This window comes from Gracilinanus agilis, chromosome 2 (genome assembly GCF_016433145.1).
Source record: "Gracilinanus agilis isolate LMUSP501 chromosome 2, AgileGrace, whole genome shotgun sequence".
Classification (NCBI taxonomy): domain Eukaryota; kingdom Metazoa; phylum Chordata; class Mammalia; order Didelphimorphia; family Didelphidae; genus Gracilinanus; species Gracilinanus agilis.
This window is the reverse complement of record NC_058131.1, coordinates 473920097-473932279: the sequence shown is the minus strand read 5'-3', so window position 1 is coordinate 473932279 and position 12183 is coordinate 473920097. Positions and strand designations below refer to the sequence as shown.

At 35.1% G+C, this 12183-nt stretch overlaps 1 protein-coding gene across 2 annotated transcripts in view; it reads right to left on the bottom strand.

The window, feature by feature from the left end:
* The window catches only part of TOGARAM1 (TOG array regulator of axonemal microtubules 1), a 96608-nt gene that overhangs the window by 59017 nt on the left and 25408 nt on the right, over positions 1–12183 (bottom strand). The window lies entirely within an intron of this gene.

Here is a 12183-nt window from a genome sequence, read left to right as displayed (position 1 = left end):
AATAAATACTAGATGCATTACCTCAATTGATCTGACAAAAACCTTGTGAGTTAGGTGCTATAGTAGTGATTTCCAAAGTGAGTGCTACCGCCCCCTGGTCGGTGCTGCAGCGATCCAGAGTGGTGGTGATGGCCACAGGTGCATTTATCTTTCCTATTAATTGCTATTAAAATTTAAAAAAAAATTAATTTCCAGGGGGCTAAGTAATATCTTTTTCTGGAAAGGGGGCAGTAAGCCAAAAAAATTTGGGAACCACTGTGCTATAGGAAACAGAGGGTTAGAGAGATAAGTACTTGTTTAAGATCACACAGCTATAATAATAGGAGTTAGGATTCAGTCCAAACTTCACTATTTCCCCCCTGGCTACTTTCTTAGACTTCATAATCTCCTGAAACCCATCATTCTACAAAAAGAAACCAACTCTGAAATTCACACCTCCTCAATAGGCCTTCTCTGTCACTCTTGTTTGGAGAGGGTGGGAAATGGATATCTGGAAACTCCTCCCAGATCCCCAGTTTGAAGAAGGCACCCAGAGAATTCACCTCATTATTTTCCATCAAACCACTCTCCTGAATTTCAAGATCCCTAGAAATTCATCAATTTGCAAGATTAAATCAGTTCAGAAACTCTCACTTTCTATGTCAATTTCCCACCCCTGCTGCAGGACTTCACCGGGCCAGTGGCCAGTAATAGCTCCTCCACCCTTTTCATTTTTTTACATGCAGTATTTCCCTTTTGTCCTAAAGAATTGGCAAGTCAAAGAATAAATGATAGAAACAACAGAAAATTTCAAATAATGACATCAATGAAATGTCAGTGAGATAATCTACTAATTTTGAGGACTTGGCCAAAGCAGTCCCCTGGTGAAAATGTCTACCTCTTGACACTTTCATCAACAAGAAAAAGAACAGATCAATAAATTTCACATGTAAAGTAAGGGGAAAAAAACCACAATATTTTAAAAACCAAATAAATAACAAAACAGAAATTCTAAAAATAAAAAAGATATCAACAATATTAAAAGCAAAAAATCCACTTTTCAATAAATCTAAGCGTTGGTTTTTGGAAAAACAAAAGCAATATCACCAATAGCAAATCCACAAAAAAGATTAAGGATTAACTATATTGACTAAAAGAGAAAAGAAAAACAAACTGCCAATTTCAGTGTTTTTCAACATTTATATAACATTTGTAACAGGGATAAAGGCAACTTAAATAATGGGAATGATATTAAATGTCATGTTGGTTAATAACACTAACTAAATTATTTTCTTATTTAGTTCTATACAGAGTTCCAAGGATTACTTTATAGATCAAGGAAAAACAAACAAACAAGAGAAAGAAGATATTAAGACTATCAAGGGAAATAACGAAAAAAATGGGAAAGAAGATGATCTAGCAGCACTAGATACCATAAAACAATAATCACCAAAACTAGTTAGTACTGGTTAAACACAGAAAAGTTGATATGTGAATAAGATTAAGCACATAAACTAGAGAAACAAATGAACATATATTATGGTACTAATGAAATGTAAAGATGAACTAGTGGGTAACATATTCATCATCACTCCAAAATTACTGGGAAAAGTAGAAAGCAATCTAGCACAAATTAGTTTTAGACTAACATCTCATATCATACAACATAATAAACTCCAAATGGCAATGTGACCTGAATATATAAGGTCACATAACAAACATATTAGAGAAGGAATTAAGGAATTATCTTTTACAACTCTCTGCAACTCAAAAGCTTCTGCAATAACAAAAGCAAGGCAGCTAAAATTAGAAGGAAAATAGTCAAATGGGGGAAAAAAATCTTTGCAGTGAAGTTTCTCTAATAAAGTTCTCAATCTAAACTTTGAGAAGAATTGATTCAAATATATAAGAACAAAAGCCATTCAAGCACAGTTGAGAATAGCTGGTCAAAGAACACAAATGGGAAATTCTCAATGGATGAAATCCAAACTATCAATAGCCACATGAAAAAATTGTCCAAGTTACAAATAAGAAGAAAATGCAAATTAAACAGATTAACACACAAGCTTCAGATTAACAAAGATAAAAAAAAAAGGAAAACAACATTTGTTGGAGAGGCTGTGAATGTAGACAAACCAAATACTATCAGTGCAACTGTGAATTGGTCCAACCATTAAGGAAAGCAATTTAGATTAATACTCAAGGTACATACCTTTTCACTCAGTGATCCCATTTAAAAATATATTCCTCAAAATGATTAAAGAGGGAAAGGATGTGTACAAAAATATTTATAGTTACACTTTTTTTGTAGTAAAGAATTACGTTTTAAAGAGGTACCCATTAATTGGGGAATGGCCAAGCAAGTTGTGGAAAATAAATATAAATGAAATATATCATAAGAAATTACAAAAGTAATAGATTCAGAGAAAGCAGGGAAATGATGCAAAGTAAAATAAAAGAACCAATAGAATGAGCTAAACAATGATTGACTGGAGTGGTTTGCCATTTCCTTCTGAAATTCATTTTATAAGATGAAGAAACCAAGGCATACAAGGTTAAGTGACTTGCCCAGGATCACACAGCTGGTAAGTGTTGGATCTGAACTTAAGGGTTTTCTTGTCTCCAGGCCCAGAATTCAATCCACTGTGCCACCGAGCTGCCCTTATACAATAATTACAACACTATCAAGAAAAATGACTTTGAAAGATTTAAAACTCTGGCCAATGCACAAGAAGGATAATGAAGTATGACAAAAGTTGATGGAATAGAGGTGCACCATGAAATGCAAGTTTTCAGATGCCCAACATTTTGCTTGACTAAGGTATTTTTTACAAGGGAGGGTTTGTATTTTGTAATGAGGGGAGAAGATTTGCTAGGGGATGGGGTGATGCTAAAAAGGAAAAAAAAATAGTGTCTGAAACTGAGACTTTAATTTCTTATATATGCTCTTTTAAAAAGTAAACAAAAATATATAATAAAGATTTGTGGCTTAATATATAATCCCCATTTTCAATTCTTTTTATGTGGAGATTTGTTGATTCTTATCAAATTCTGAATAACAGAAAATAAACTTAAAGAAAAATAACTATGTTATGAGAGTGGCTTTCTCTATAGAAACTTGAACATTGCTGTTACTACCTAATATTAGTCAAATCCCAAATACCAAGTAAGTCATATCTTGGATTTTTTCCCCAAATATTCCTTCTGTTATAATTGCTAAGTGGGTTGTACTCACTGGGTTCTTATTCTATACCTATTATTAAGAGTTATTCAGTCTTGTCCACAAGACTTGGTTTTCAAAACTATTTAAAGCAAAGCTTAGTTATATAACTACAAGATTATGTCTATTCACCTGATTATTTAAAGTTTATATTTAATCATAAAATGCACTAATTCACAGAATGTAAAATGTTGGGAAAATATATGTAGAAGGACAGGGATCAAGACTGGACCTGTAATTTCACTGGTATGTGTAGCTCCCAGGAAGAAATGCTTTCTACTAACGCAGGTCTTTGACCTTTTAGTAGCTAAGTGGTGTAGTGGATAAAGGGCCAGACCTAAGTCAGTAAGGCTTTCTGAATTCAACTATGTTCTCAGATACTTGTGTATACTTGTGTTAGTCTATATGTCTTAGACTGCTTTTTTATCAGAAGGATCTAGAATTCCTGAGGATAATTTAAACCAGAAGGTTTCTTTAATATCAGATTTTGCTATGGAGGCAGTAACAGAGTTTGTTGAGAAAATATCTTAGCCAAAGTTTGAAATTTGTTATGATTTTTATACATCATAGCAAGTGACTATAATAATGGGTTGTTTCTTATTGTTTTAAAATGTGTTATTAGAAAAATTATGGCACTCTATTTGAATGTGCATTGTGAATCTGCTCTTTTTGTAAAAACCCTTTACTAGTTCTAAGCTATTTTTTTTTTGACATTTTATTTTTCTTCCTTACATGTGCAATGCAATATTTGTTCTTTAAAATTTTTTAATTGGAGCAATTGATTTTTTTCTCATCTTGTCCTGGAAGTACATATATAATCATTATTTATCCTTTTTTTATTTTACAGTGATATAAGCTTAATGCAAATATATTTTTGATATAATGATGCATACCTGAAGAGCCTGAGACTATGGTAACCTGCCAATTATTGGTAAATATTATGGGACTGTGATTTAATGCCTCTCTGTCTGATTCCAGGAGAAGTGCTAAAAGAGCCACAAGCTCATGGAGATTGACTGAGAATCTGCATGGATTGCAGGAATTCTATGCCAATACTGAAGGGCTTGAAACTGGGGTTTGAGTTTTTCGAGTCCCACTCTCTTCTAACATTTTAGAGGACAAGAGTCCCCTTTAACTTAAATTCCTAGTGAAGCACCTAAGATTGGCTATCATTTATGGCTCATTCCCTGAGAAGTTGAAGGCAAATCAGACCAGAGAGAGACGTTCCCCTCATTTCTCTTATTTATATAGAGATGGCAATTTTCTATAGTCCTGGCCCTGAATGGTTAATTGCAAACTGCTTAAATCACTTTAATTGGGTCTTGATTCAAGGGCCTGTTATTCTTTTTATTTTTTTTTCTTTTGCCAATTGATTCCATACAACCCCGCGATTCAGCCATACATCTTTAGCTGAGAAATGTGTTGTTTAGAATTTTCCTCAGGGGGATGCGAGTTAAGTTTTTTTTTTTAATTCAATAATGTAAAAATATATGTATATTTATCTCTTTTAGAAGTAATTTCTGGGGGAAATGTGTAATTCTTAGAAGGAAATGTATGTTTTATAAACTATAATGTAAAGTTTAAATTCTTTGAGAGTAATTTCAGGATAAGGATTATGCCATCTCCCCACACCATGAAGATGCCTGATGAGCCTTCACTGGATTATGAAGATTCAAAATTGAACTTTGGGGTGCAGTTGATTTGAACTATGGGGAGTTGAATGGGTTGAATACATTTGTTTCAAATGTATACTCTTATGCCAATAGGGGACTGCCCCAAATTGGCTTTTTGTCAATGAGGCTAGTTTTATCCATTTCTTTTATCCCCAAATTCCTGCAATTTAGAAGCTGACTATGTTTACAAATCCAGCGAAGAAAAAAGGGCCAACCATTTTTTTTGCCGGATCTCAGGGGGAAATGTGTGTTTGGAATTCAGGGACTTTGAGGGACTTCCTGTGGACATGTGGGGAACTTTGAGACTACATTTCCCATGATTCCAATGGGTTTCTGGTTTCTGATGTGATTATGTCAGATACTGGGAACCAACGTATAGTGCAGCTTAAATTTTGAGGGCGGGCGTGAGACGGTCTCTTTTGCTACCTGAGCGGGTTCATTGGCATAGGAGAGAGACAAGGTGGCAGGAGATAGGTACTGGTGGCATTTTGAATAGATATTTTACAGGAGTGTGGTCGATTTATCTATCAGCATGGCATTAATTAAAATACTATTTTCCCTTATAATATCGGCCTTCATCATTTTTAAAAATAACACTTGTAGCTGAGTGACTCTAGGAAAATCACTTAACCTAGTTTGCCTCAATATTATGAAGATGGAATTAATTCTCCCCTCACCCACTTTTAGATTTAATCACCTGAAGGGTATATACCCCACTTATCCTTAAGTATGGGGAGGCCTGTGACCCACGTGTGCTACAGTGGGTGACAAATCTATTACCATAAGAATAGTTCTGTAAATAAGAATTGTCCTTTGTAAGTACATCCATAAAGTAAATGCATTTTAAAATACTCTGTAGGGGAGCAGCTGGGTAGCTCAGTGGAGTGAGAGTCAGGCCTAGAGACAGGAGGTCCTAGGTTTAAACCCGGCCTCAGCCACTTCCCAGCTGTGTGACCCTGGGCAAGTCACTTGACCCCCATTGCCCACCCTTACCACTCTTCCACCTATGAGACAATACACCAAAGTACAAGGGTTAAAAAAAAATACTCTGTAGGGGGAGCAGCTGGGTAGCTCAGTGGATTGAGAGTCAGGCCTAGAGATGGGAGGTCCTAGGTTCAAATCCGGCCTCTGACACTTCCCAGCTGTGTGACCCTGGGCAAGTCACTTAACTCCCATTCCCTAGCCCTTACCACTCTTCTGCCTTGGAGCCAATACACAGAAGTTAAGGGTTTAAAAAAAAAAAAAAAAAGAAGGTAAGGGTTTAAAAAAATGTCTTAAAAAAAATAAAATAAAATACTCTGTAGGTACAAAAGATTGTTACTCAAGTCTATATTATTTATTTTATATAATATAATATAATGTTATATGGTATATGTCTATATTATTAAACTATAAAATAATCTGTGTCTCCCTGTTATTCGTCATAATACAAAACAACATTTTAAGATGTTAGCAGTGGCATTTACTGAGGTAGAATCTCTAAAGATTTGACTTATTTCCTATAATCTCTTTTAAAACCCAAGAAAAAGCACTAATGGTAATCAATCAGCAACCTATCATTTAAGGGGAAATATTAGTAATCTGAGCAATATATCTAACTTTAAAAACCAATACAGGATAGCTGGGAAAGGTTGGGGGAAAGGGTTCTGTCAGAGCAGTGATACTCTTCTTAACCTTTAGTTCTTTTTTTTTTTTTTTTTAAACCCTTGTATTTCGGTGTATTGTCTCATAGGTGGAAGAGTGGTAAGGGTGGGCAATGGGGGTCAAGTGACTTGCCCAGGGTCACACAGCTGGGAAGTGGCTGAGGCCGGGTTTGAACCTAGGACCAGGATCCGGTCTCTAGGCCCGACTCTCACTCCACTGAGCTACCCAGCTGCCCTTAACCTTTAGTTCTTAATCACCAATTGCCTATGGATATTTCAAAGTGGATGTCCCGGATACAACTCAGAATGTCCAAAAACAAACTCTTACCTTTCTCCCCAAACATTTCAAGCTCCACTATTTCTGTTTAAAGACCATTATTCTTTCAGGGAGAGCTAGATAGTATAATGGCTTGTCAGGAAGACTCATCTTCCTGAGTTAAAATCTCCATCACTTACTAGCTGGGTGATCCTGGGAAAGTCACTTAACCTTGTTTACTTCAGTTTCCTCTTCTTATAAAATGAGCTCAAGAAGGAAATGGCAAACCACTCCAGTATGTTTGCCAAGAAAACCTTAAAAGGGGTCATGAAGAATCAGACACAACTTACAAATGACTACACAATGTGATGAAACATGCTATCTACCACACCAGATAGAGAGTTGATGTACAGCACACAGATTTGAATATATTTTCTTGCTTTTTTATTTCTCGTTGGTGGTCAGCCTAATACAGGAATTTGACTTTTTTTTTTTTTTTAAATACTTACCTTCTGTCTTGGAGCCAATATTGGCTCCAAGGCAGAAGAGTGGTAAGGGCTAGGGAATGGGAGTTAAGTGACTTGCCCAGGGTCACACAGCTGGGAAGTGTCAGAGGCCAGATTTGAACCTAGGACCTCCCATCTCTAGGCCTGGCTCTCAATCCACTGAGCTACCCAGCTGCCCCAAGGAATTTGACTTCTTCATGGGTAGGTGAAAAGGAGAAAGAGAGAAGCTTAGAACTGAAAATAAAACTGAATTTTCAAAATGAAGAGTTCTTTTATAGTTTCGCTGGGTATCCCCCTTTCCAAAGGGCCACTTAACATAACAAATAGTATTTTAAAGGATTTTTTTAAAAAAGAGGGAAAAAACAGCATAAAACAAAAAATGTGCAAAGAAAAATATTTGTGAACCTTCTGTCTCTTCAAAGAGGTGGGATATGTTTTCTCACATCTTTTTCAAGCCATTCTTGTGCTTTGTAATTTTTGCGAATATATTCCTTTTTGGGGAGTCACTGTTTCCATTTACATTGTTGTAGCTATTGTATGTATTTCTTTCTTGACTCTGCTTATTTTACTATTCATCAGTTCAAGTAGATTTTTCAGTGTTTTTGTGTCTTGGTCAAGACTTTCCTTATTTACAAAGGATATGTATAAACCTATCACAATTTGTTTAGCCATTCTCCAATTGATGGACATCTATTTTATAATTCTTTGCTCTCATGAAAAGTGCTGTTCTAAATATTTTGGTGTCTATGAGGATTTCTTCTTAACAAACCTCATTGGTATATAAGCCAAATAAGAGAATCCCTGGGTCAAAGAGTATGGACAATTTAGCAACTTTATCTGCATTATTTAAAACTGCTTGCCAAGTGATGTACTGATTTGTAGCTTCACCAACAACGTGCAACTGTTAACTGACTTACAGCTTTACCAACAATGTAATTTTCCATAATCCCACCAATATTTACTATTCCTATTTTTTTGTTATTTTTGCCAATCTGCAGCATGGAGGTTAATTCTGAGGACAGTTTTGATTTTCATTTCTCTTATTATAAATCATTTATAATATTTTCACATGGTTGCAAATAGTTTACAATTCTTCTTTTGAGAACTGTTCATATCTTTTGACCACCTATCTACTGGGGAATGGCTTATGATTTTACACACACACACACACACACACACACACACACACACACACACACACTGTATTTAGGGCAGCTATATAACAAAAAGTAGATGGAATGCTGGGCCTGAAGTCAGGAAGACCTGAATTCAGATCTGGCCTTAGACCACTTGACCACTTACTAGTTATGACCCTGAGCAAGTCACTTAAACCTGTTTGCCTCAGTTTCTTCATCTGTAAAATGAGCTGGACAAGGAAATGATAAACCACTATAGTAATGAGTCAGACACAACTGAAAATGACAGAACAAAAATTTGCATTTGTTATAATTATATATATAAGAGATATAATTATGAATATATCTATGTTTGCATATTTTTATAAATCTTAGATACCAAGGAAATAAAGGGAAATAAAGGAAATAAAGGAAATAAAATAAAGGAAATGTGATACAAAGTTGTTTTGTTTTTTCCCAAAATGATTTCTTTCTTAATTCTAGGTGCACTAATTCCATCTCTGCAAAAATCTTTCAGTTTCATCTAATGGAAGTTCGCTATTTGATATTTTATAATTGCAAATATCTTATGGTTAAGAATATATCTTCTGTTCGAAGCTGGGTTATATGATTTAATTCTCTTCTAATTTTGCAAAAGTATGATCTTGAATATAAAAATCATATAGTCATTTAGAAAGTATTATAGAATATCATGTAAAGTATTGGTGAAAGCCAAGTTTCTGCTAGATTTTTCCAAGCAATTTTTATGAAATATTTTCTTTCCTAAATAATTTAAGTTTTCTGTTTCATAGTTCCTAAATAATTTAAGTTTTCTGTTTCATAGTTACACTATTTCTACTTCTTTCTTGTCTGGTCTGTTTGTTTCTATTTTTTTTTAAATTTAGAATATTTTCCCATGGTTACATGATTCATGATCCTTCCCACCCCCACCCCCCACTGGAGCTGACAAATAATTCCATTGGGTTATATATGTATCAATGTCTTCTAAAATTAAAACCCTGATCATATCAATATTGAGCTACATGATCGATTATATATTTTTCTTCTGCATTTCTGTTCCCACAGTTCTTACTCTGGATGTGGATAGCATTCTTTCTCATAAGTTCCTTTGGATTGTCCTGAGTCATTGCATTGCTGCTAATAGAAAAGTCTATTACATTCGATTCTGCCATAATGTATCAGTCTCTGTGTACAATGTTCTCCTGGTTCTGCTCCTTTGATTCTGCATCAACTCCTGGAGGTCTTTCCAGTTCACATGGAATTCCTCCAGTTCATTATTCCTTTCAGTACAATAATATTCCATCACCAACAGAAACCACAATTTGTTCAGCCATTTCCCAATCAATGGACACCCCTTTACTTTCCAATTTTTTGCCACCACAAAGAGGAGAGCAGCTATAAATATTTTTGTACAAGGCTTTTTCCTTATCTCTTTGGAGTACAAACGCAACAGTGGTGTGGTCGGGTCAAAGGGTAGACATTCTTTTAAAGTCCTTTGAGCATAATTCCAAATTGCCCTCCAGAATGGCTGGATCGATTCACAACTCCACCAGCAGTGTATTCTCTCTCTTTTTTAACCAATACCAGATCAGTTTTGATAACTGCTGCTTCATAATATAGACTTGAAGTGCTATTATCCCTTTGTCCCTACCTCGTTTCATCATTTCCTTTGATATCCTAGATCTTTTGCTTTTCCTAAATGTATGTATCAAGCTGTATATGTATCCTCTTGGCAACTTGATTGGTATAGTGTTTAAAATGTAAATTAAATTGGGTAGTATTGTTATTTTTATTATATTAGCACAACCAATAAATATATTCCTTGATCATTTTCCATTGGTTTCTGGGTATTTCCATTGGTTTCTGGGTATGCTGGTATCACACCTTGGTACCAAGTTTGAAAAGGCTGTTCCATCTGTGGAAATTACTGCCACGGTATAATCAATTCTCTATAGGCACTTGAGACTGAGAGTCGATTACTGATGACAGAGTAGCTCAAGATATTCACCTTGCTTCTCAGGGTCAAGGCTATGCCAACCTACTTAGGTTGTATCTACATTGATCAATACAAACTTATGGAGATGGATTTCCATACTATTCAAGGTCTTCTTCCCTCCTAACACCATGTAGAAACTGAAGAATGAGTTGGACCCTATGCCCATAATTCTCTTATTTGGGTATGTCTCATGATTCCACAAACTCATTCTAGCCAATCCAGAATCTTATCCTGGTGTTAATCTTTATAATCACTGTTCTTTTAATCTTTTCCCTAGTCCTATAGATCTCCAAATATATAGATGTATACTAGAGCACTCTGCTTCCACAGGACTGGCAAACCTATGAAACCATCTAGCGGTTCCCTCAACTCTAGTTATGAAGTGTTGGCTGTACATTTGAAGAACTGAGATAAACATAATTTAGTGAAGTTTTTAAAACTTCAAGTGGGGATTATATGGAGTCATCAAGGGAAAGGACCTTATTTCCCAATAATCTAATAGATTTGCCTGCATTTTAGACAAAACAAGCAGGCACATACATTTCCTCAAATTTGAGATCACCTTGCCCCATTATTTGTTCCTACTTTTCTCAAAAGGCCAAATATAGTCTGTCCCTTTACCTGATTCCCAAAGAGAGAAAAACAGATTTCTCTCTGCCTGCAAGGCCAACACAACAGTTTGTCCTGTTCTTGAGATCTTCAAGCAGAGGTTGAATGACTATTGAGGAGTATTTTATACTAGAATTACTTTTGTGTATGAGTTGACCTGAGGTTCTTTCCAATTCTAAAATTCTTGAATTCTATAATATGTTAACTTGCCTCCTGGTTATTGTTCCTAATTGTTTTAATGCTTTCTGTTTTTTACATGTTATTTCCTGATGTATCACTCCCTACTCTACCTCTCATTTTGTACCCATTCCTCCTTAACAACAAATACCATTAAGTAAAATCAACTAAAATATGACTGTCTGCTTCACAGGGTTCAAGAATGGTCATGGCAGTTAATGTATTCAGTAGTCTCTTAGTCACAAAATCTAATTCTGAGACTGGCATCAGAAAATGAAAAAGAAGTACAATGTATTTCAATTAAGCTATTTTGAAGAGTAGAGGTGATAGGGATGGACTTACATTAAAACAGAATGAAGTAGAAAGTATGGAAAATTAATAAAGTCAGATTTGAGGTGATAACCTATGGCATGAGTACTACCAGAAGAAAAAAGTTGTTTCTTTAAAATGAGCCAGGACATGATTTCACGTGTAAAATTGATATGAGATTGCTTTTCATCTTAAGTAGCAGTAGGGTAGAGTGGGGAGGGAGAGAATTTGAGGCTCAATATTCTTTGAAAAATGTGGGAAACTTTTTAATATGTAATTGAGAAAAAAAGAAACCCAAATAAATAAATAAATAAAACGAACTAGGAAGGGTTGTCATGCACCCTGCAGCCTTAGTCTCTAAATCTATCACTAAAAATACTAATTTCTCTTAAATGTTTCACTCTTTAGAGAAGCAGGAAGGGTGGAAATTGGCTCTGCCATTAACTAGCTGAATGACTTTGTATAAATCATTTTACTCTATGGGACTTGGTTTTCAGGTCTTTAAAAGGAAGTATTTTGGATTAGATTATCATTAAGGTTCATTCTGATTTTAAAATGTTATCCACATTAATTTCTGGAGCAGTGGTGGGATGATATAATAAAAATGTTGTTCAAGAGTTCTTATTTGCCCTCCTCACTCTACCACTAAATCATTGCTTAAATAACTTTCCTTTTTATA